The 23895-nt window shown below is 41.1% G+C and overlaps 1 long non-coding RNA gene across 1 annotated transcript; it reads left to right on the top strand.

Moving 5' to 3' along the window:
• The first annotated feature begins 19529 nt into the window (after positions 1 to 19529).
• LOC131381793 (uncharacterized) lies at positions 19530 to 22729 on the top strand. Its single transcript, XR_009210730.1, has 3 exons — positions 19530 to 19702; positions 21655 to 21777; positions 22648 to 22729. It is a non-coding gene; the product is annotated as an uncharacterized LOC131381793 (long non-coding RNA).
• Positions 22730 to 23895: the final 1166 nt, after the last annotated feature.

Below are 23895 nucleotides of genomic sequence, written 5' to 3'. Positions count from 1 at the left end.
CTCGACTCGCTGCAACCTCCGCCTCCTGAGTTCAAGCGATTCTCCTGCCTCAGCCTCCCGAGTAGCTGGGACTACAGATGCCCGTCACCAAACCTGGCTAATTTATTTTTGTATTTTTAGTAGAGACAGGGTTTCACCATGTTAGCCAGGATAGTCTCGATCTCCTGACCTTGTGATCTGCCCGCCTTGGTCCCCACAAAGTGCTGGAATTACAGGCATGAGCCACCGTGCCTGGCCAGGAAAAGGCTACTTTTAAAAATCTTTTTAATTTAGCTGGGCGTGGTGGCTCATGCCTGTAATCCCAGCACTCTGGGAGGCCGAGGTGGACAGATCACGAGGTCAGGAGTTCGAGACCAGCCTAGCCAGCATGGTGAAACCCTGTCTCTACTAAAAATACAAAAAATTAGCCAGGCATCGTGGCGCCTGCCTGTAGTCCCAGCTACTCGGGAGGCTGAGGCAGGAGAATTGCTTGAACCCAGCAGGCGGAGGTTGCAGTGAGCCAAGATCGCGTCAATGCCCTCCAGCCTGGGTGACAGAGCGAGACTCCATCTCAAAAAAATATATATATATATTTTGAAATAGTTACTCAGATTTTTTGTTTAAGAAATAATAATTGCTAATGCTCTTGGTGCTTACTACATACTAGGCATTGTAGACACTTTAAACTGAGCTTGTGTAATCTTCACAGCCTCTGTAGGAAGTTGTATAATTATAATCTCTATTCATAGGTGTGGAAATTGAGGCACAGAGAAGTTTAGTGACTTGTCCAAGGTCACACAGCTCATGAGTGATGGAACCAGGACTTGGATTCTTTTTGAGCTTTATCCGTATTTCAATGTATAGCTTTAGTTTATTCTTTTACATTGCTGTACAGTATAATATTGTATGAATATACCTCAATGTAATTATATTCTTATTGGTGAACTTTTAGTTTTACAATTTTTCACTATTAAAAGCATTTGAAATAAACTTTTTTTGTCTCTTTATGCAACTGTATGATTTTCTTTAAAATATGTATCTAACAGAAGAATAAGCTATGTGCATCTTCAACTTTATTAGATAGAGCCAAATTTCTCTTCCAAAATGATTTTACCAGTTTACATTCCAACCAGGGGTGAATGAGTTCATATTTTTTCACTTTCTTCCCAGTGTCCAGTACTGTCAGACTTTTAAAACTTTTCAGTATGGTGGGTATACTCATTAATTTTCTGAATTACACGCCCCTGATTAATAGTAAAGTTAAGAATCTTTTTGCAAATATACAGGATTTGGGGTTTTCTCTTTTGTGAATTACTTGTTTATACAATTTGTCAGTTTGTCTGCTAGGTCTATGCTTTTCTTACTGATTCTGAATAGGTCTTTTTTTTTTTTTTTTTCTGAGATGGAGTCTCGCTCTTTCTCCCAGGCTGGAGTGCAGTGGCACGATCTTGGCTCACTGCAACGTCTACCTCCTGGGTTCATGCCATTCTCCTGCCTCAGCCCCCCAATAGTTGGGACTACAGGCGGGCGCCACCACGCCCGGCTAATTTTTTTGTATTTTTAGTAGAGATGGGGTTTCACTGTGTTAGCCAGGATGGTCTCGATCTCCTGACTTCGTGATCTGACCGCCTCAGCCTCCCAAAGTGCTGGGATTACAGGCGTGAGCCACTGCGCCCGGCCGATTCTGAATAGTTTTTTATATAATATGAGTACAAATCTTTTATTCAGTTGTAAATAATTTTCCCTCTTATGTGGCTTGTCTTTTCATTTAGTAGATGGTAATTTGTTGTACAGAAGATTATAATTTTAAGTCAATCAAATTGATTGCTCTTTTGTAGCTTACATTTTCCATATATTTTTTAAAAATTTATTCCCTACACAAAAGGCATAAAGATAAATCTATATTTTCTTCTAAAAGTTTTAAAGTTTTGCTTTTGAAACATTTAGGTGTCTACTCCACCTGAAATTTATTTTTGTGAATGTTATGAGGTAAATATCTAATTTTATTTTTTTCCATATGGATACCCAGTTGTCACTGCCTCATTTATTTAGAAGTCCATCCTTTCCCCGTTGGTTTAAGAATGAAACAACAGGTGCTGGAGAGGATGTGGAGAAATAGGAACACTTTTACACTGTTGGTGGGACTGTAAACTAGTTCAACCATTGTGGAAGTCAGTGTGGCGATTCCTCAGGGATCTAGAACTAGAAATACCATTTGACCCAGCCATCCCATTACTGGGTATATACCCAAAGGACTATAAATCATGCTGCTATAAAGACACATGCACACGTATGTTTATTGCGGCACTATTCACAATAGCAAAGACTTGGAACCAACCCAAATGTCCAACAACAATAGACTGGATTAAGAAAATGTGGCACATATACACCATGGAACACTATGCAGCCATAAAAAATGATGAGTTCGTGTCCTTTGTAGGGACATGGATGAAACTGGAAAACATCATTCTCAGTAAACTATCGCAAGGACAAAGAACCAAACCCCGCATGTTCTCACTCATAGGTGGGAATTGAACAATGAGAACTCATGGACACAGGAAGGGGAACATCACACTCCGGGGACTGTTGTGGGGTGGGGGGAGGGGGGAGGGACAGCATTGGGAGATATACCTAGTGCTAAATGATTAGTTAATGGGTGCAGAAAATCAACATGGCACATGGATACATATGTAACAAACCTGCACATTGTGCACATGTACCCTAAAACCTAAAGTATAATTAAAAAAAAAAAAAGTAAAAAAAAAAAAAAAAAGAATGCCATCTCTGTTGTTTATCAAGTTTCCACATATGTGTGGCTCTGTTTCTTGGTTCTCTAATCTGTTCTGCTTGATTGTTTGTCTATCCCTGTATGAATACCACACTCTTAACTACAATAGTTTTATAACAAGTCTTCATATTTGATAGGGCAAAACTCCCTTCCTCTGTCATAGCTGGCTTTGGCTGTTTGCATTTCCATATTATTCTATAATCAGCTTGTCAAGCTTTTTGTTTCTTAGGAGTCTCGCTGTCATCCAGGCTGGAGTGCAATGGTGCAATCTCAGCTCACTGCAACCTCTACCTCCCTGGTTCAAGTGATTCTCCTGCCTCAGTTTCCCAAGTAGCTGGGACTACAGGCATCCACCACCATGCCCAGCTAATTTTTGTATTTTTTAGTAGAGATGGGGTTTCACTATATGTTGGCCAGGCTGGTCTCTAACTCGTGATCTCAAGTGATCCACCCACCTCAGGCCTCCCAAAGTGCTGGGATTACAGGTGTGAGCTACCACGCCTGTCCTGTCTTAGCTTCTTACAACTGTGTTGAAGTATAATTGACAGACAAAAACTGCACGTTTTAACATGTACAATTTGATAAGTTTTGACATTAATGTATACCTATAAAATCATCAGCATAATCATGTAAATGACCATACCTCTGGCAGACAGACTATAAGAGGGCCCCCAGTTGTCCCCCCTCCACCTGGTATCCATGCCCTGTGAACCCCACTGTGTGGGCAGGACCCACGGCTTTTTTCTAACCAAAAGAATAAATCACTGCTGTGATTGTTTTATGTAAGAGTGCAATTTCCATCTTGCCAGTAGACTCTCTCCCTTGCTGCCTTTGACGAAGCAAGCTGCCTGCTGTGAGCTGACCTATGGGGATGCCCGCATGGCAAAGAAGTGAGCGTGGCCCCTGGCCAATAGCCAGTGAGAAACTGAGGCTCTCAGTCCAACAACCCATAAGGAACTGCACCCTGCCAATCATCATGTGACCTTAGAAGCAGATCCTTCCCCAAGAAAGCGCTGAGATGGGTCTGCAGCCTTGTGAGGAGCCCTAGAGCAGAGCACTCAGCTAAGCCACGCCTAGATTGCTGACCCCTAGTAATTGTGAGATGACAATTGTGTGTTGTTTTAAACAAATTTGTAGTAATCTGTTATGCAGCACTGAAAAACTAGTACAATATCCATTATTCCCAAAAGTTTTATTACGCCTCTTTGTAATCCACCACACCTTTTCCCCCTCAACTCCATCTCCAGGCAACTACTTGTCTGTTTTCTGCTACTATAATTTAATCATCTGGAATTTTATATAAATGGACTCATACAGTATTTACTTTAAAAAAAAATTTTAATTTTACTTTACATTCCAGTTACATGTGCAGAATGTGCAGGTTTGTTACATGGGTATACATGTGCCTTGGTGGTTTGCTGCACCTATCAACCCATCATCTAGGTTTTAAGCCCATATGCATTAGATATTTGTCCTGATGTTCTCCCTCCCCTTGGCCCCCAACCCACGACAGGCCCCAGTGTGTGTTTTTCCCCTGTCTGTATCCATGTGTTCTCATTGTTCAACTCTCATTTATGAATGAGAATACGCAGTGCTTGGTTTACTGTTCCTGTGTTAGTTTGCTGAGAATGATGGTTTCCAGCTTCATCCATGTCCCTGCAAAGGACATGAACGCATCCTTTTTATGGCTGCATAGTATTCCATGGTGTATATGTGCCGTGTTTTCTTTATCCAGTCTATCACTGATGGGCATTTGGGTTGGTTCCAAGTCTTTGCTATTGTAAATAGTGCTGCAGTAAACATACATGTGCATGTGTCTTTATAGTAGAATGATTTATAGTCTTTTGGGTATATAGCCAGTAATTGGGTTGCTGGGTCAAATGGTATTTCTGGTTTTAGGGTGTGTAGTAGTATCTCTTTGTGATTTTAAATGCATTCGCCTATTGGCTGATGATACTGAGCATCTTCTCATGTGCTTATTTGCCATCCATATATCTTCTTCGGTGAATTGTCTCTTCAAATCTTTTCCCATCTTTTAATTCAGTTGTTTGTCTTCTTATTGAGTTTTAAGGCTTCTTTATACTTTCTAGATACAAGTCTTTTGTTTAATATATGTTTTGCAAATCTTTTCTCCCAGTCTGCGGCTTGCTTTTTATTTTTGTAACAATGTCATTCCAAGAGCAGAAATTTTAAATTTTCTTCTTAACAGAATAATGCCCCACCCCCAAAGATTTCTACAACCCAATCTCTGGGACTTGTGAATATATTACCTTTCATGGCAAAGAGGAATTAAGATTGCAGATGGAATTAAGATTGTTAATCTGCTGTCCTTAAAATAGAGAGATTATCCTGGATGATCTGGGTGGGCCGAAAGTAGTCACAAATGTCCTGAAAAACAAAAGAAGAAGGAGGAAGAGGAGGTCAGAATGATGTAATATGAGAAGCGCTCAACTAGCCATTGTTGGCTTTGAAGAGGAAGGAAGAGGGTCACAGCCCAGGAATGTAGGAAGCCTATAGAAACTGGAAAAGGCAAGGACATAGATTCTCTCCTACAGCCTCTAGAAAGGAATTTGGCCCTGCTAACACCTTGACTTTTAGTCCAGGGAGATACATGTCAGACTTCTGACCTACAGACCTGTAAGATAATAAATTTATGAGGTTTTTAAAAGCCACTACGTTTGTATAATTTGTGACAACATCAATAGGCGACTAATACAATTTCAATGATATCTAATATATTGATCTTTAAATTAACTTTTTTTATAAACTTCGTTTTTAAATAAACTTCGTTTATGTTTTTAGAGACAAGGTCTCGCTGTGTCACCCAGGCTGGAGTGCAGTGGTGTGATCATAGCTCACTGTGACCTCGAACTCCTGGGCTCAAGAGATTCTCCCACCTCAGCCTCCCAGGTAGCCAGGACTATAGGTGTGACCATCACACCTGGCTAATTGTGTGTGTGTGTGTGTGTGTGTGTGTGTGTGTGTGTGTAGAGATGGGGTCTCAATCTGTTGCCCAGGATAGTCTTGAACTCCTAGTCTGAAGCAGTCCTCTCACTTTGGTTTCCCAAAATGCTGAGATTACAGGTGTGAGCCACCATGCCTGATCCAAGTTTTCCCTTTATAGTTTGTGCTGCTTCTGCTTGCTTAAGCTAAGGTCACTAAGATTTTCTCCTTTGTTTTCTTCTACAGGTTTATATATTAGCTATTATGTTTAGGTCTATGACACACTTTGAGTTAATTCTGTATATGATATGAAGTAATTTTTCTTTTTGCATTTAGTTATCCAGTGGTTCCAGCACCATTTGTTGAAAAGATTCCTTTTCCTCATTCAGTCATTTAGGTGCCTTTTTTGAAAATCAATTGACTGTATATATGGCTCTATTTCTGGAGTCTGTTCCATTGATTTATATGCCTATCTTTATGCAAATACCACACTGTCTTCCTTATTGTAGCTTTATAATTAATCTTGAAATTAGGTAGTGTAAGTCTTCTTTGTTCTTATTTTTCCTAACTATTTTGACTAGTCTAGGTCTTCTCCCTTTACATACAAATATCTACAAAAAGACTACTGGGATTTTGATTGGGATTGTGTAAGATTGTAGGTCAATATGGGGAGAAATGATATCTTAACAATATTGACTCTTTGGATCCAGGAACATGAAATAGTTCTCCATTTGTTCGGGCCCTCTTGGAGCTCTCTCAGCAATGTTTTATACTTTTCAGTGTAAAAGTCTTGCACATCTTTTGTCAAATTTATTCTATTTTCTATTTTTGATGCTGTTAAAATGGCACTTAAAACATTTCAATGTCCAGTTGTTTATTGCTAGTATACACAAATACACTTGATTTCACCTTCTATCAAGCAATCTTGTTAAACTCACTCAAAAGTTCTAGTAGTCTTTTTTGTAGATTCCCTAGGGTTTTCTATGTAATCTGAAAATACAGAGAGTTTTACTACCACTACCTTCTTTCCAATTTGTATGCTTCTCTTTGTTTTTCTAGTCTTATTGCATTGGTTAAGACCAAATTGTTGAATTTATCACCATAAAGTTGTCATAATATTCCCTTATTGCCATTTTAAGGTCTGATGCTTAAAATGATGCTGCCTTCTTCTTCCTCGCTCTTGATATTGATCATTTGTGTCTTCTCTATTTTTTCCCTAATCAATCTGGCTAGAGATTTATCTATTTTATTCATTTTCTCCAGGAATTAGCTTTTGGGCCCATTAATTTTTTTCTATTTTTAAAAGTTTAATTATTTTGTGCTCTTATCTTTATTTCCTTTCTTTGGCTTTAATTTGTGCTTTTTCATAATTCTCCAAGGTAGAAGCTGAGGTCATTGAAAATAAATCTGATACTACCTCTCTAATATTAATGTTTAATGCTACAAATTTTCCTCTAGACACTACTGTAGCTACACCCCATGTAATTGTATGTGTCATGTTTTGTTCAGATTAAAGTATTTTCTAATTTCCCCTGTGAGTTTTTCTTTGACATATGGCTTTTTTAAAAGTGTGTTGCTTAGTTTCTAAATACTTGGGAAGTTTTCAGATATCTTTCTATTATTATCTAATTAAATTCTCTTGTGACCAGAGAATATATTTTGTATAATTTGAATCATTTAAAATTTATTGTGACTCACTTTATGGCCCAGATGGTCTATCTTGTAAGTGTTCCATAAGCACTAGAAAAAAATATGTATCCTGTTGCTATATGGAAGAGTGTTCTCAAAATGTCAGTCAGGTCCGATAGGTTAGTAGGGTTGCTCAAGTCTACAATATCCTTGCTATTTTCTGTCTATTAGTTTTATCAATTATTGAAATAGAAATGATGAAATCTCCAACTGTAACTGTGGATTTGTCTATTTTTTCTTATATTTCTATCAGATTTTCCTTCATGTATTTTGAAGCTATGGTATTAGGTGCATAAATATTTTTGGATTATTACATTATCTTGAAGAATTGACACCTTTATCATCATGAAATGACTCTCATTATTCCTAGTGATATCTCTTGTTCTGAAATCTACTTTGTCTGACATTAGCATAGTCATTACAGCTTTCCTTTGATTAGTATTAGTATGGTATATCATTTCTATCCTTTTATTTTTAATCTGCCTTTGCTTTTATTCTATTTATTTAGGAGTTGAAGATCTCACTATGTTGCTCAGACTGGCCTTGAACTCCTGGGCTTAAGGGATCCTCCTGCCTCAGCCTCCTAAGTAGCAGAGACTGCAGGCTCGAGCCACCGTACCCAGGTTTGTCTTTGCCTTTGTATATAACTTGGGTATCTTAGAGACAGAAAATAACTGGGTCTTGCTTTTTTTTAAAAAAAAAGTCCCGTCGGACAGGTGTGGTGACTCATGCCTGTAATCCTAGCACTTTGGGAGTCCAAGGCAGGCAGATCACTTGAGGTCAGGAGATGAAGACCAGCCTGACCAACATGGTGAAACTCCATCTCTACTAAAAATACAAAAACTTAGCCGGGTATGGTGGCACACACCTGTAATCCTAGCTACTCGGGAGGCTGAGATGGGAGGATCGCTGGAACCTGGGAGGTGGAGGTTGCAGCGGGCTGAGCTCTCACCACTGCACTCCAGCCTGGGAGACAGAGGGAGACTCCATCTCAAAAAAAAAAGTCCAATCTGACAATCTATGCCTTTTGATTAGAGTGTTAATACTAACTACATTTTATGTGATTATTAACATAGTTGGGCTTAAATCTATTATCTTGTTAATTGTTTCCTATTTGTTCCATCTTCTTTTAATTCCCTTTTTCCTTTTTCATGTCTTCTTGTTGGTTAATCATTTCTATGATTCTACTTTATCTTCTTTATTAGCATATTAGCAATACCTCCTTGTTTCATTTTTTTCATTTGTTTCTTTAGAGTTTATAGTACACACCTTTAACTTATATAGTCTACTTTCAAGTAATATTTTACCACTTCATGTAAAATATAAGGCCCTTACCACAGTGTATTTCTATTTCTGCTCTCCCAGATTTTATGCTATTGTTGCCCTACATTTTGTTTCTATATATGTTGTAAACCTCACAATGTATTACTATTATTTTTGCCTTAAAGAATAAATTGTCCCTTTTAGATATTTCAATTTAACTTTTTTTATATTTATCTACATACTTACCATTTCCAGAAATTTCTTTTATTTTTTGGTATAAATCCAAATGTCCATTTGGCATCATTTTCCTTTGGTACAAAAAAGCCTTCCTTTAATGCTTCTTATAGTTCTGCTGTTGATTTTCTCTCATTGCTTTTGGACATTCTCTTTAACACCAGTTCTTAAAATTCGATTATGATGTCTCTTGATATAGTTTTCTTCATGTTTGTTTTTTTTTTTTTTCTGATTGGGGGTTCATTGAGCTTCTTGGATCTGCAGGTTTATCGTTTTGTCAAATTCAGAAAAGTTTTAGTCATTGTTTCTCTAAATATTTTTTCTTCTCCTTCTTCTGGACTCTGATGGCATGTATATTAGGCAGTCTGATGTTGTTCCTCAGCTTACTGATGCTTTGTTGTTTTCTTTTTTCCAGACTTCTTCTTGGCGTTACATTTTGAATTGTTTCTACTGGTGTATCTTGAAGTTTACTAGTCTTTTCTTCTGGAGTGTCTAAGATGCTGTTCATCTCAGCCAGTATTTTTTCATCTGTAGAATTTAATTCGGTCTTCTTTTATGTTCTCCATATCTCTCCTTATCACGCTCATACATTCTTCTACCTTTGTGAACACATGGAGTATATTATCACTTTTTAATATTCTGCGCCACTTAATTCTAGTACCTGTATCATTTCTGTTTCAATCAATTTATTTTTCTTCTTATTCTGGGTCATATTTTCTTTTTGTTTTGCTTTGTTTTCAGACAGGGTCTTGCTCTGTCGCCCAGGTTGGAGTGCAGTGGCACGATCTCGGCTCACTGAAACCTCCTTCTCCCGGGTTCAAGCGATTCTCCCACCTCAGCGTTCCGAGTAGCTGGGACTACAGGTGCGCACCGTCGCTCCTGGCTAATTTTTGTATTTTTTTTTAATAGAGACGGGGTTTTGCCATGTTGCCCAGGCTTGTCTTGAATTCCTGAGCTCAAGCAGTCTGCCTGCCTCGGCCCCTTAAAGTGTTGGGATTACAGGTGTAAGCCACCGCGCCCGGCCCTGGGTCGTATTTTCCTGCCTCTTTGTATGCCTGTTAAGGTTTGATTGGATGCCAGATGTGGCTGGAAAGGCCACTCATGATTAGTTACTTCTACTAATTCTCTGACTTCATCTCCTAATCCCCACCCCTCTCAGGACTCTGATTTCGCCACCCCGAACTTCTTGCACACTTCCTCGTTCCTTTGCACGTGCTGTCCCCTTTCTCTGGAGCACTCTTCCCTAGGCGGTCCCCATGGGTTTCTCCCTAACTTCATTTGGGTCTGTGTTCAAATGTCACATTACCAAAAGCATTCTATCACCTTTCCTTGCTTTATTTACCTTTAAACATCCAGCCGTGTTACTTGATTACTGATTGTCTATTTTTACCTCACCACCCACCTCTGCTAAAATGTACCATGATAGCATCACCAAGAACTACTGCCATCAGCTATATAATGAAATTATTTTTAAGCAGCAACAACAGCAGCAGAGAAGAGGGACCAACAGGGCAATGCATCAGAGGGGTCCAGACTGGTAAGCACTGAAAAGTATCTATTGAATCGGACAATTAGGAGGACTAACGTCCTCAAGAGTAAGTTCCCGCAGTTTGCTGGATAAAGGGCATCAGAGCGCCGTGGGCTGGGCTGAGGACATCCTCTCCCTTACAGCCTCCTGGTCCTTCTCTCAGAAAAACTTCTCCTTCCCAGCTCAATCCTATTTACTTATTTTAAAATTTATTGTGTATATTTAAGGTATACAACATGCTGTTATAGGATACACATAGATAGTAAAATATTTACTATAGCAAAGCAAATGAACATCTCTGTCATCTCCCCACATAGTTACCCATTTTTGTTGCTTTTGTGGCAAGAGCAGCTACAATCTAGTCATTTAGCAGGAATCCCAAGTACAGTGCGATTTTATGACCTACAGCCATCATGGTGTACATTAGATCTCTCCACACACCTGTTACCTTGTATCCTCTGACCTACATCTTCCCATTTCTTCCTCCCATTCCTCCCCAGCCTGCTTCCACCCCAGTAACTGCTGTTTTATTATCTGCATCTGCACATTTGATTTTGTTTTTAGATTCCACATGTAAGTGACATCATGCACTATATTTTTTTCCTATCTGACGCATTTCACTCAGCATAGTGTCTTCCAGGTTAATCCATGTTGTGCCAAATGACAGGACCTTCTTTTTAAAGGCTGAATAATATTCCATTGTATACAGATGCCACAGTTTTTTAAATCCATTCCTCCATTGACACTTGGGTGGTTCCATATCTTGGCTATTGTGAAGAATGCTGCAGTGAAAATAGGAGTGCAGGTATTTTTAAAAGGTGGTTATTTCATTTTTGGGGGGTATAGTCACAAAACAGAGATTGCTGGGTCTTCTGGTAGTTCTGTTTTTAATTTCTTTAGAAACCTCCATACTGTTTTCCATGATGGCTGCACCAAATCTCCGTTCCCACCAACAGTGTACAAGGGTTCCCTTTTCTCCACACCCCTATGACTTTTTGATAATAGCCATCCTATAGGGTCTAAAATAATATCTTATAGTGGTTTTGATTCACATTTTCCTGATGATTAATGATGTCAAGCACCTTTTCATATACCTGTTGGCCATTTTTATATCTTCTTTGGAGAAATGTCTATTCAGGTCCTTTGCCCATTTTAAAATTAGGTTATTTGTTTTTCTGTAATTGAGTTGTATGTGTACTTTATAAATTTTGGATATTAACCCCTTATCAGATATATGATTTGCAAAAATTTTTCCCAGTCCATAAGTTGCTATTTTGTTTTGTTGATTGCTTCCTTTGTCATGCAAAATCTTTTTAATTTGATGTAGCCCCATTTATTTATTTTTGCTTTTGTAGCCTGAGCTTTTGCTGTGATCTCCAAAAAATCATTGCCAGTTGGATGTGGTGGCTCACACCTATAATCCCAGCAGTTTGGGATGTGAGGCGGGAGGACCACTTGAGTCCAGAGGTTCGAGACCAGCCTGGGCAACGTAATGAGACACTGTCTCTACCAAAAAGAAAAAAGAAAAAGAAAAAAATCATTGCCAAGGCCAATGTCCAGGAGCTTTTCCTCCATGTTTTCTTCTAGGAGTTTTATAGTTTCAGATCTTGCATTTAGGTTTTTTTAAAAAAAATCTATTTTGAGTTGATTTTTGTGTATGATGTCAGATAAGGGTACAGTGTCATTCTTTTACATGTGAAAATCCAGTTTTCCTGGCATCATTTATTGAGAAGACCATCCTTGCCCCATTTTGTCCTCTTGGAACCCTTGACAAAAATGAGTTGACCATATATGTTTGAAATTAGTTCTAGGCTGTCTCTTCTGTTCCATTGGCCTATATGTCTGTTTTTCTGCCAGTACCATACTGTTTTGTTTACTATGGTTTTGTAATATATAGTAATTTTTTACTATATTTTTAAAATTTTAACTTTTACTATGTTTTAAAGTAATTGTTAAATCAAGAAATGTAATGCTTCAGAATGCCTTCAGAATGGCTAATCATTAACAGTTTTCTTTTAGAAACTGTAAGAATTTAACACAAAAAGTAGTTTGGAAGCACACATTAAGGAGTTACTGTAGGAAGTTTCTTTTCCTAAATGTGCCTATAGGACCAGATACAAATCCAGCTCTGAATAATAAATGGAAGATTTCTATTTGTATTTCTTTCTTAGAATGGTTTTGGCTATCTGAGGTCTTTTGTGGTTCTGTATGAATTCTAGGATTTTTTTTCTATTTCTGTGAAGAATGTCATTGGGATTCTGATAAGAATTGTGTCAAGTCTGTATATTGCTTTGGATAATGGGGACATTTTAACAATATTAATTCTTCTGATCCATGAGCACAGAATATCTTTCTATTTGTTTATATCTTTTTCAGTTTTTCTCATTGATGCTTTATAGTTTTCAATGTACAGATCTTTCATCTCCTTGATTAAGTTTATTTCTCCCAAGTACTTTATTTTATTTTATTTTTGATGCTATCACAAATAAGATTGTGTTTCTTATTTCTTTTTCAGCTGGGTCATTATTTGTGCATAAAAATGCTGCTAACTGGGGCCAGGCATGGTGGCTCACGCCTGTAATCCCAGCACTTTGGGATGCCTAGGTGGGTGGATAACCTGAGGTCAGGAGTTCAAGACCGGCCTGGCCAACATGGTGAAACCCCATCTCTACCAAAAAATACAAAAATTAGCCAGGTGTGGTGGTGCATGCCTGTAATCTCAGCTACTTGGGAGGCTGAGACAAGAGAACTGCATGAACCTGGGAAGCAGAGGCTCCAGTGAGCTGAGGTCGTACCACTGTACTCCAGCCTGGACGACAGAGTAAGACTCTGTCCCCCCGCCCCAAAAAAAAGCTATTGATTTTTTAAAAATGTTCAAAACACATTAATTCTCTAAATCACCTGAAGTTGACTTATATAAGATAATTTCAACAAATAAAATGTTCAATGAAAAATTGTGGTATGCAATGTAATTATGTCATTACAAGTTGAGGAACAAAGATATTTTTTAAATTAACTGTAGGTTTTAGGGAAACATTTATTATACAGTACTACCAAAATAAAAGTGGATCCCTAACAACAGCTCAAATACCCAGTGAAGTATTACGAGGTTAACTATAATTTGTTTTCAGTCATATTCAGAAAATTTAATGTGTTTACTTGCTTGTTGAGTCTTTACCAGTTTAATCTTTTTGGCCTTGGTGATTAACTTTTAGTACCTCTTTCTTTTCCCTAGCTGATTAAGTTTGGCCTATCTATCAACAAAAATCTGCCAGTATCTTTGTGATCACCAGAAAAGCCCTTGAGTTTCCAGCGGTATTTCTTTTTAATTTCTGTAAGTGCACTTATTATTGCTTGAGATCCTCAGGAGTTTTGAATCTAGCCTGGCGTTCTGTATCTCCTTCTAGCAAATTAACATAAACAACTCCTGAGATCACTGCCAAAGTATTCTGTACAAAAGCACTTACAACTTTTAAAAATGGGTAAAAATCAACCAGGCATGGTGGCTCACACCTGTAATCCCAGCACTTTGGGAGGCTGAGGTGGGCGGATGACTTGAGGTTGGGAATTTGAGACCAGCCTGGGAAACATGGTGAAACCTCATCTTTACTAAAATACAAAAGTTAGCTGGGCGAGGTGGTGCACACCTGTAGTCCCAGCTACTCAGGAGGCTGAGGCAGGAGAAGTGCTTGAACCTGGGAGGCAGAGGTTGCAGTGAACTGAGATCACACCACTGCACTCCAGCCTGGGTGAGAGAGCAAGACTTGGTCTCAAAAAAAAAAAGTAAAAATCGTTGTGTGTGTGTGTTTGTTGTGTTTTGTTTTGTTATAGTCACACTTGTGTATCAAACACTTCCCCTGGGGCATTTCAGTCCTTGCCCTCTAGCAGGGCACAGTGTGATGGAGGAGGGTTCAGAGAGATCCCAACCAGATGGGATGTGCTTGCGCGTGTATGTGTGTGCATAGAAATAAAGATCATCAAAAAGACAACAAACGTAAAAAAGCAATACAGGAATGCATTTAGTGAGCACATGCTACGGGGATGCTGGAGGGAAGAGGCCAACTCAGGGACGGAAGGCAGGGACACCCTCTCTGGCTCTGGAGCACCGGGACTGACAGATGCGACATCCATAATTCATAGCCCATCAATCTTGGAGGGTCCTGTGCTCTGACCCTTTTGAAAATGACCCTCTTCTCTGATAGCTGAGCCCTCCTTGGAGGCCCAGGGCAGAAAGGTTTCTCTGTGAGACATACTCTGGTGCCCAGCATGATGGATGAGGAGGCCAGAGCTGCTCAGGGCAGCTGAGGCCAGTGGGGCTGAGTGGGGAGATAAATATAGCAGCAAATCCAGCTCTGTGTATAGACAGTGCCGAAGGCCAAAGGGCAGTGCCCTGGGTAGCATTAAACATGTAAGAGGTGTCTTAACAAGCGCAGCTCATGAAGGAAACAGGGAAGGAGCAGTCAGAGAAAGGTGGAGAAAACAAGCAGTGTAATGCATCATGGAAGCCAAAAGAGAAGACAGCTTCACCAGGACAAAGGAGATGCCAGCGGTGCCTGTAGAGTCCTCCAGAGAGGCCCCTGCCATGGAGGGTGGAAACGTGCCCTGTGAATTTGATCAGTAAGAGGTCCTTGGGGAGCCTGAGGAGAGCAGTATCAGTGAAAGGTGGAGGCAAAAACCAGGTTTCCACGGGCTGAGCAATAAATAGAAAGTGAAGAAGGGATACTAGGAGTCAGATAGACAGATTTAGCAAATAAAAATACAGGATGTTCACTTAAATTTCAATTTATCCGACATTTGAATTTCAGATAAACAATGAATACATTTTTAGTATAATAAGTATGTCCCAAATATTGCATGGGACATACATAAACTAATTATTTGTCATTTATCTGAAATTAAAGTTCAAGTGGGCATCCTGTATTTTATGTGGCAGTTCTAACAGGGTAGTGTGTGGACTTCTCTCCCAAACAACTTGTCTGGGAAGAAGAGCTGATTGCTAGAGCCATAGCTAGAAAGGGACCCCAGTCAATGGAAAGTTGTTTTTAGGATGGGATCATCTAAGCGTGTAGCCCAGACAGCACTTTCTGTAGCCTGTTTGTAGGCTGAAGAGAAAGAAAGAGAGGCTAAAGACACAGTTGGGAGAATGCTAGATTATTGAAACCATGGGCCTCTAATCAGGACCAGCAATCATTTCACTGGATCCACCCATAAAAAGCAGAAAGTCCCTCCCCAACACTCCATTCCACTAAAAGCTCAGAAAAATGCAAATTTCCAACATTGATTTGCAAGTGTATTCCCGCTGCTTTGAAACTGCAGAATTGTGGATTTCATGCAAACTCTATCCAGTAGATTTTTGTTTCTTTTGTTCTTTTTCTTGGTGTTTTAATGGACCACCATAGCTGAAAATATTTTGCTAAATAGAGCAATCCACTTTGCCAACTTCAACGTTTCTTAAAATTCTGTCACCAGATAAAACCATTTTTAATAGCTAGATTCCATTACCAGTTCAGGCCTCAAGCCTAGGTCTTTTAAAGCGAATGAATCAGATTAGTGCTGAAATCGAGCTCCTCCTTCCTCTATTTTTACTCTTATTGCTAATGGTGAAGTTATCAAAGCCTCTTTTGATGATGACATAATTGTATCATTGAATCATCATATGACTGAGTCAACAGCTGTTTTTCTTCCTCATTACACCAGTTTCAGGGTCACATCTGGCTTGAGGAACTTGAAGTCTGGTGTCCTTTTGTTTATTTTTGTCCTTTTCCTCTAATTCCTTAGATTTCTGCCAGATTGGGAGCCTTCATTAGTGTTTTGTTTCTGTGTTCATGAGACAAAAAGGCAGACAATGGTTTTTTTCCCCCTTTCCACAAATGCTAACTTGAAGTCTTGTTTTGTTTTTGTTCATTTTTGAGGCAGAGTCCAGCCCACCAAGTCGAATTCTTTGCTCAGTTTTAGGCATGTAGACCCCACAGCAGAAGCAGCACTGTGGCTTCTGCTGTCCTTCCTAAGAATGTCCCTGGCTGCTAACTGTTTGGATGTTCCCTCCTTCATTAGGGACTTTGAGACTGTTAATAAGAAAAAAATAAAAACATTGGGCTACACCAATTTCCCTTCTCTCAAATTGCTTGTTCTATGTTAGTTTCAAAACAAGAGTTTGACAGCTTGGTTTTAAAGAGTGCTAATGGACGGCCCCTAATACTACCTGTTCTGTTTCTAATCTGCTCCAGGATCTGACAGAATCCATATAAGGTGGAGGACAATTGCTTTGAACAGATATCCTCAAGATAGTTCATTATTTTGCCTTTGGTTTTCTCATTTATAGTACTCAGGATAGCTCTTGGTCTTCTTTGGTGCCTGAGATTTAGGATTGGGCAGGAGGAGGTTATGTTTGGGATCTGCTTTCAAGTAAAATATCTCTACCAACTAATGAGTAATTTAAGATTCTCTCTATATATGGTACTTATCCCAAGAGGTAGACAAGTACAGAGGGGGTGTAGCTAAAGCTGGGGCCATGGAGGGACAGGAAAGTTTCTTTATGGGTCAAAATACTTGTGGTGTTAAACAGGCATGTTACCAACAGGTCGCCTCGGGGTGTTGGCTCTCCGTCCGCTAGGCTGACCAGGGGGCCTGGATGGTGTGCCTGATATCTGGGAGGACATCTTCAAGAATGTGTGACTTAAGTCACCTCACCTGGAGGTTGAAGGCCTTACATTATTTAAGCCAGAAAGGACTTCGAAGACCCTGTAGCCTCAGGGCTCCCAGACTTAATTTCATGGTCTATTACAAGTTAGAAATAAAATACTGTAAAAAGTAACTGGTTGTCAATAAGTTTTATTTTGCCAGTTGAGCGAATAAAATACTTAACCTTCTGTCATCATTTCAGAAAAGTACCTTTTAATGTAAAAAATATGAAAAACTTATTCTCTCACTCTTAAGATAAAGGATATATATCCCTGTCCTTCCCCAGAAAGTCAGTATTAAACTTACACTAACAGTACACAAATATACTGTATTATATGTCTGTGTGTATCAATATGCGTGCACATCATCATCCTCCTCCTTAGTTTTTCCTTATCACATGGGTAGCTGTAATGTAGTGATTTAGTACATGGACTCTGGGACCAGGATACCTGAGTTCAAATCCAGTCTCTACCACTTACCATCTGAAGACCTTCAGGTAAGTTACTTAACCTCTCTGAGCCTTGGTTTTATCATCTATCATGTGAAGGTGTTAATAAGAATACATACTTTTCAAGGTGGTTATGAGATTAAATGAGTTAATATATGAAAACCACTTAACACAAAGGAAATACCCAGTAATTCATAGCCATTGTTATTATTTTGCCACAGACTAGTGAAATCTTTATAAATTGGTATCTGGGAACCACTGACAAAGCACTCCTTTTCTTTTCCAGATAAGGAACGACTTAAGTCTAGAGTGCACATGATTTGTCCAACTCAGGTCATGGCCAGTCAGTGACTGGCATGGGCATAGAACTCAAGTCTGCTGACCAAGTCCAGTGCATCTCTGAGGTTTCCTGGAAAAAAAAAAAGTCAGTTAGGCAAATGACTGGAGGGTAGGATGGGAATCAGTGAACATGGGCAGAGTGTGTGCATAGAGAGGGGCGGGGAGCCAGCACTTGAGCAGAGCACAGTAACCAGTTTGGAAACCACAGGGAAGTCTAGCCATTGCTGTCTCCTTTCTCTTTCCTCCAACCTCAGAGAAAATGAATATAGGAGCAGGTGACAGCCTGGGGTTGGGGGTCGAAGGAGTCTGCACGTGGGATGGAGTAGGTGGGTAGCAATGCACTTCTACCTCTTCCTCCTTCAGCCTTCAGTCCACCCATAGAACACACGGCTGAATCTCCAAAGTCCTACCTCTTACGACTCTGCTGGTACAGTTTGTTGGATGGAGGTCCTGCCCCTCCCAGGCACCAATCACCAGAGCAACCAAGGCTGGAAATAATGCTCAACCCTTCCACTCATTTTTGCTGCTGTGGTTTGGGGACCATTCTCCATTTCCTAAGCAGACACAGCCTTGGTGAGGACCATGGGATCAGGTAGGATTGCACTCAGTGGCTGGTAACAGAATCCATGGGACTGTGGCTTCTTTTTCACTCCACATAGCAGGAAATCAGGATGTACAGGGCAGGCTCCTTTAGTCCCTCTGTTCCATCATCCTTCACATAGGACTTTCATCCTTATGACTGCCTCTTGATCACATGTTCCAGGCAGGACGAAGACAAAAGAAAATGACAAAAAGCAAGGGTTGGGTACAAATCAGGAAATCCAGACTTTCCCCTAAACCTTCCAGGGCCTCCTGCAAATGCCTCACTGGTCAGAGCTGTGTCACATGGCTACTCCTAGCTGCAAGGGAGCAAAGGAAAGGTCACCTTTTGTCTGGGTAACAAATTGTGGTTTTATTAAGTAAGGAAGGAGAGAATTGATATTGGATAAGAAACGTTTACTGCCAGGAAGATACAGATTGGAGCCTTTTCATTTCCTTTCCTCCAAAGTCGATTTCAGCAGGATCACAGTCCAGGGAAGCATTAGCCCAGCTCCAGAAGCCTTAATGTCTATATGGCCTTTGCTGAAACCCTGAACCCACATACAGTGGATCAGGCAGCACACAGCATCCAGATACCTTTTTTTACAAGTCTCCTTACACTTTCCTCTGACTCCTCTCAGTGGCGCTTCCAACCTCCCTCTCTCCTACAAAACAAAACAAGAGAGGCCAACTGGCAGCCTGCGCTGCCCTCTCTGCACAGCCTCCCATCTCTCTGACATCTTCCCTGTTGCCACGTTTTTCCCTTTGTCTTCTCTGTGCACTTTCTTGTGGAAATGGGTTTGGTCTCTGGGCTCTTACAAATCTAGGCCTCCACCCTTTAGCCCCATAAGCACAACCAAGGCTGAAAATGACGAATCTGGGAGATGATGACACAACCTGTGAACTATACTGTGATGTTTTCCCCGGCTACCCAGGTTACCAGCAAGCCAGTGTAAACTTAAGCGCTGCTTGTACAACAGCTGCAGACACCAGTCAGGGTGGGTCAGCTGTGCTTTGCTCCAGCCCTGGAGACCTGCCCCATCCCCACTCAACCTCCTGCCCTTCTTCTTCTTATGTTGTCTGAACTCCCCATTTTGATACTCATCCTACTGGCTTCAGCCAAATAATTCCCATCTGCTCCTTCAAAGGCTCACTTAGGATGCTCTGTTTGGGGAGGTTCTCTCAATTCACCTCGCTGGCCCCAAGCCAGTCTGCTGTACTACTCTGATAGGTAAGCCCTTGGTTTATATTATTTTTGTTTGTACTTGGTATTCCAATTTTGAGCTGCATTCTTTATATCTATTCTATCTCCACCATTAGGCTGGGACCAACCTGAGTGCGAAGTCTGGGTCTCCTGTCAACCCCTTGGGACAAGGGTTACTTTTTTTATCCCAGCTGATGTTTCTTGGGCACCTTCCATGTGTCAGATGCTGAGGTTGGTGCTCAGGACATGAGACAGACCCAGCTCCTATTCTCCCTCTTGACTTGCTTCTCCTGGTCCTGTCTGTGCCCCCAGGACAGCGGTCTGCCGACACATCGGGACAACTGACCACTGTCTGGACAGAGATGAGGAAGAGGATAGGGATTCAGCCCTTGGAGATGAGCCCTATCACTCTCTTCCTGGATTCCAAGTTCATACCACTCTGGCGGCTCCTCTGAAAATCTCCCGGCCTCCTCCCAGTCTCCCGGCATCCGGTGTTGCTGTTGGCCGGGCCTGCCTGCCACACAGCCAGGGACTGAAGGACATTTTATTCCAAATGAGGGCAGTCAGCTGAATTTCCAAACCAAAGATTTTTCCACTTCAAATTTTCTCCTTTCCTCTTCTGCCCAAATAACACGTTTGTTTTGTAGAAAAGGGACAGAGCAGTTCTATATCTAAGGGTTACAGGCTTTATGGGGATACCTGGTGGATAGTCAGGTCTCTGGCCAAAGTCCTTATCCTGTTGGGAGGAGAGGGAAAAGAAAGGAACTGAGAAGGGCCTTCTAGTCCCCAGGAAGACAAAGGGGATAAGATCAAATCAAGGGATGCCTTTTTTCTTTCCGACCCTATACTGCACTCTACTTCTTCTTCCATCTCCTTTTCCTGTTTTTTATTTCCTCTTCCTCTCTTCCTTCCCACTGTCTTCTTCTCTCTCCCCCTCTCCTTCCTCTTCCTCCATGCATTCATTCATTCATGCATTCTCCCAGCAGACATTTATTCAGCATCTACTATGTGTCAGACACTGCCGCAAGCTAAGAATACAGAGACAACTAAGTCAAGGCTCGGAGTTCTTATAGTCCAGAGGTTGAGGAGGGTGGGGCAGACAGATGACAGGCTGGGGTGAGGAGCTACAACTGGCAAGGAGAGGTACTAGTAAATCTCCAAGTACATTCAGAAGCTCATGCAGTACATTTAGAACAAGGACAACTCTGGGGATCAAGGAAAACTTTTTAAAATAACTTAAAACTTAAAATTTTAAAAAATAAGTATTTATTTATGTATTTCTTATTATTACTATTATTATTTTTTGAGACAGGGTCTCACCTTGTTGCTTAGGCTGGAGTGCAGTGGTGTGATCATAGCTTACTGCAGCCTCAACTTCCTGGGCTCAAGCAATCCTCCCACCTCAGCCTCCCAAGTAGCTGGGACCATGGAAGTGCATCACCATGCCCGGCTAATTTTTTTTTTTTTTTTTAAGAGACAGGGTCTCTCTGTATTGCCTAGACTGGCATTTTTAAAGTAGACTTTTTTTTTTTTTAGAGCAGTTTTATGTTCACATCAAAATTGAGTAGAAGGTACAAAGAGTTCCCCATGTATCCCCTGCCCCTCACACACACAGCCTCCCCAACTATCAACATCCCCCACAGGACCAGTCATTTGCTAAACCTGATGAACCTACATTTTAACATCATTATCACCCAAAGTCCAGAGCTCACATTAAGGTTCACTCTTGGTGTTGTACATTCTATGAGTTTGGACAAATGTATAATGAATTGTATCCACCTTTACAGGATCATGCAGAGTAGTTTAACTGCCTATAAACATCCTCTATGCTTTGCCTCACTTAATCTTTTAATCTTCAACTTCTTCTTCTTTGAAATGGGAAATATAACAACTATCTCATAGAGTGATCATGATGATAAAACAAAATAATATATATGAATATTCTGCTTTAACTTTGGGTTATTTATGTAATATCACAGGGAAAAGCCAAGAGAACTCACATAGTTGTCCCTGATTGTGGTACGTGCTACAGGAGAAAGGAGAGAAGAAGATAGGGAAGAATGAACTTTCTCCCGAGCATCAGGGAGACGCTGCTGCATGAGGTTTGGGCTGCAGGCGACGTGGGGAGTAGTAGTAGGAGGAGGGCACGGAGGCCCATGGAATTCCAACAGGGACTCTGGACTGTTCCCTGCTCCTGAAGTAGCCCATCCCAACTCTATCCAGGCAGTCCTCTGGCTGCTGCTGGCAGGGGCTCAGAGAGCCCGTGTGAGTCACATCCACGTGGCTGATGTGGGGAGGGAAGAAGGGATGGGGAGGGCTCATGCCCGGGCAGGGCCACGCTGGCTTGGAGAAATGGTTCCTGAAAGTCCCTGGCAGAAAGTGGGCTGCTGTGGGCTGTTAATGTGCTATGCAAATCAACCAGTAAACAGTCCCCAATGAGAATCCCAGATGTCTGTTCATTCCAAAGCACAAGACACTCATTTTGGGCTCCAGGTGGGGACCAGCTTAAGTGAACCCTGCCCATGAGCTGAGGCAGGACTGCTGGTCTCTTGGTCTTCCCGCCTCTGGACAGGGACCTTTTTCCAGGAGACCTCAGTGTCCTCCTACACTGAGACAGGCAGTGTCTACACAGGGAGAAGGCGACCTGGCAGTACAGATGACATCAAAGTATCACCTTTCATTCAGGATGGGAAAAATCATTCTGGGGTCTGCTTGGGCTGTCTAGGCAGAACAAAAGAGCTGCACCATAGTGCTAGAGACAGGATGAACCATATGGTATGCTTGTGGGGCACCCCAAATTTCCACCTGAGTTGGGTCTGTTGCCAGGCAGAGGCACAGCTGGGTTGGGAGGGATGCCAGGTGCTTGCTGTATATATGCTCAGAATGCGTTGGCTTGTGGGGAGGATAGCTAGAGAGGGAGAGGTGGAATGAAGCACATCTGGTGACCTGATTTTTTGTTTTCTTGCTCTTAGTTAAGAGCCTCAGCTATTCTTGGTGCTGGAGGAAGAAGACAAGGAAATAGGCAGGGGCAGGAGAAGGAGAAAATGGGGCAGGTAGTGTATATTACTTGGGAAGGCTCAGAGAGGGAGTGCTGGTTTGATCCTGGGAAGGCCTCTACTTCTCACGGAGTGGAAAGGGGCTTGGTGTTCCTAGGTGAGGAAGAAAAGTATGGTCACATGACCATTTAGCAGCCTCTCCCACAGGGACTCAACATGCAGTCATATCAATACATCATTCCAAAAGCAGCACATAAACACATACACCTTCAAGGATAATTGCAAGCACAGGGTTCAATTATACAGACAATGAAAGCCCACACTTCTTACACACACACTGCCACTGAAACACACACAGCCCTGCTCATAAAGACTAGAAGCAGTCACATTGACCCTTCAGGTCAGGGCAAATGTGCCTTGAACCAGCATCACCCTTTGGGGTTTGCAAAGTCTAATGTCCATCTCAAGTTTTCCACAAACTTCTGGAGGATGCTCCTGCTTCTGATGAATTGTTCGATCCAGGGTCCTCTGGCCATTCCTGGCGACTGTCCCTCTTCCATACCACCACCATCCAGGTGGAGAATGTGGCAGAAATACTTGCAAGGCTTCTGTGATGTGGAAAACTTAGAGAGCTTTGAAGAAATGAAGAGCTTTACATCATAGCAATAACACTAAACACTAAATAATACTAAACAACAGACATTTCTGGTATTACTTTTTAAAAATCCATTGATCACTTTTATAACTCAGGGTGCAGACTCTTTACATGTTATTCAGCTAATCCCTTCCCCCTCTTCACTGTTGTCTTCTTCTTAGGGGCAAAATCCAAATTGCTCTCATTTCTTATGTGGAACAATTTAGCTTTCTCCAATCTCTGCTGCCAAACGTGGCTCGTGAACTCCCCTAGCATAGCCAAAAACTCACTGGAAGCTCTGAAAATAGCCCCAGTGGCTTGCTGATTAAGCTCCTAGAACAGAGGCTATCTGCCTTCCCCATCTTCCTGTACTAGGGGCAGTTTTTATTTTCTAGCTAAATGTAAACATGCAAATATACACTTGGACAGAGAACTCTCTATCCACTTCCTCAAATAGGTTAGACAGGAAGAATTCATCTATGCCATGTTCAAGGCAGTTAGCTAAATCTAAAATTGTCTCCCTCCCTCAACTTCCTACTCTCTACTTTTAGGGTTCCTGGGGCTCTTTTTACAACAGATTTATAAAGTCA

This window comes from Hylobates moloch, unplaced genomic scaffold (genome assembly GCF_009828535.3).
Source record: "Hylobates moloch isolate HMO894 unplaced genomic scaffold, HMol_V3 SCAFFOLD_18, whole genome shotgun sequence".
Taxonomy (NCBI): domain Eukaryota; kingdom Metazoa; phylum Chordata; class Mammalia; order Primates; family Hylobatidae; genus Hylobates; species Hylobates moloch.
This window is presented reverse-complemented; position numbering and strand designations above follow the sequence as displayed.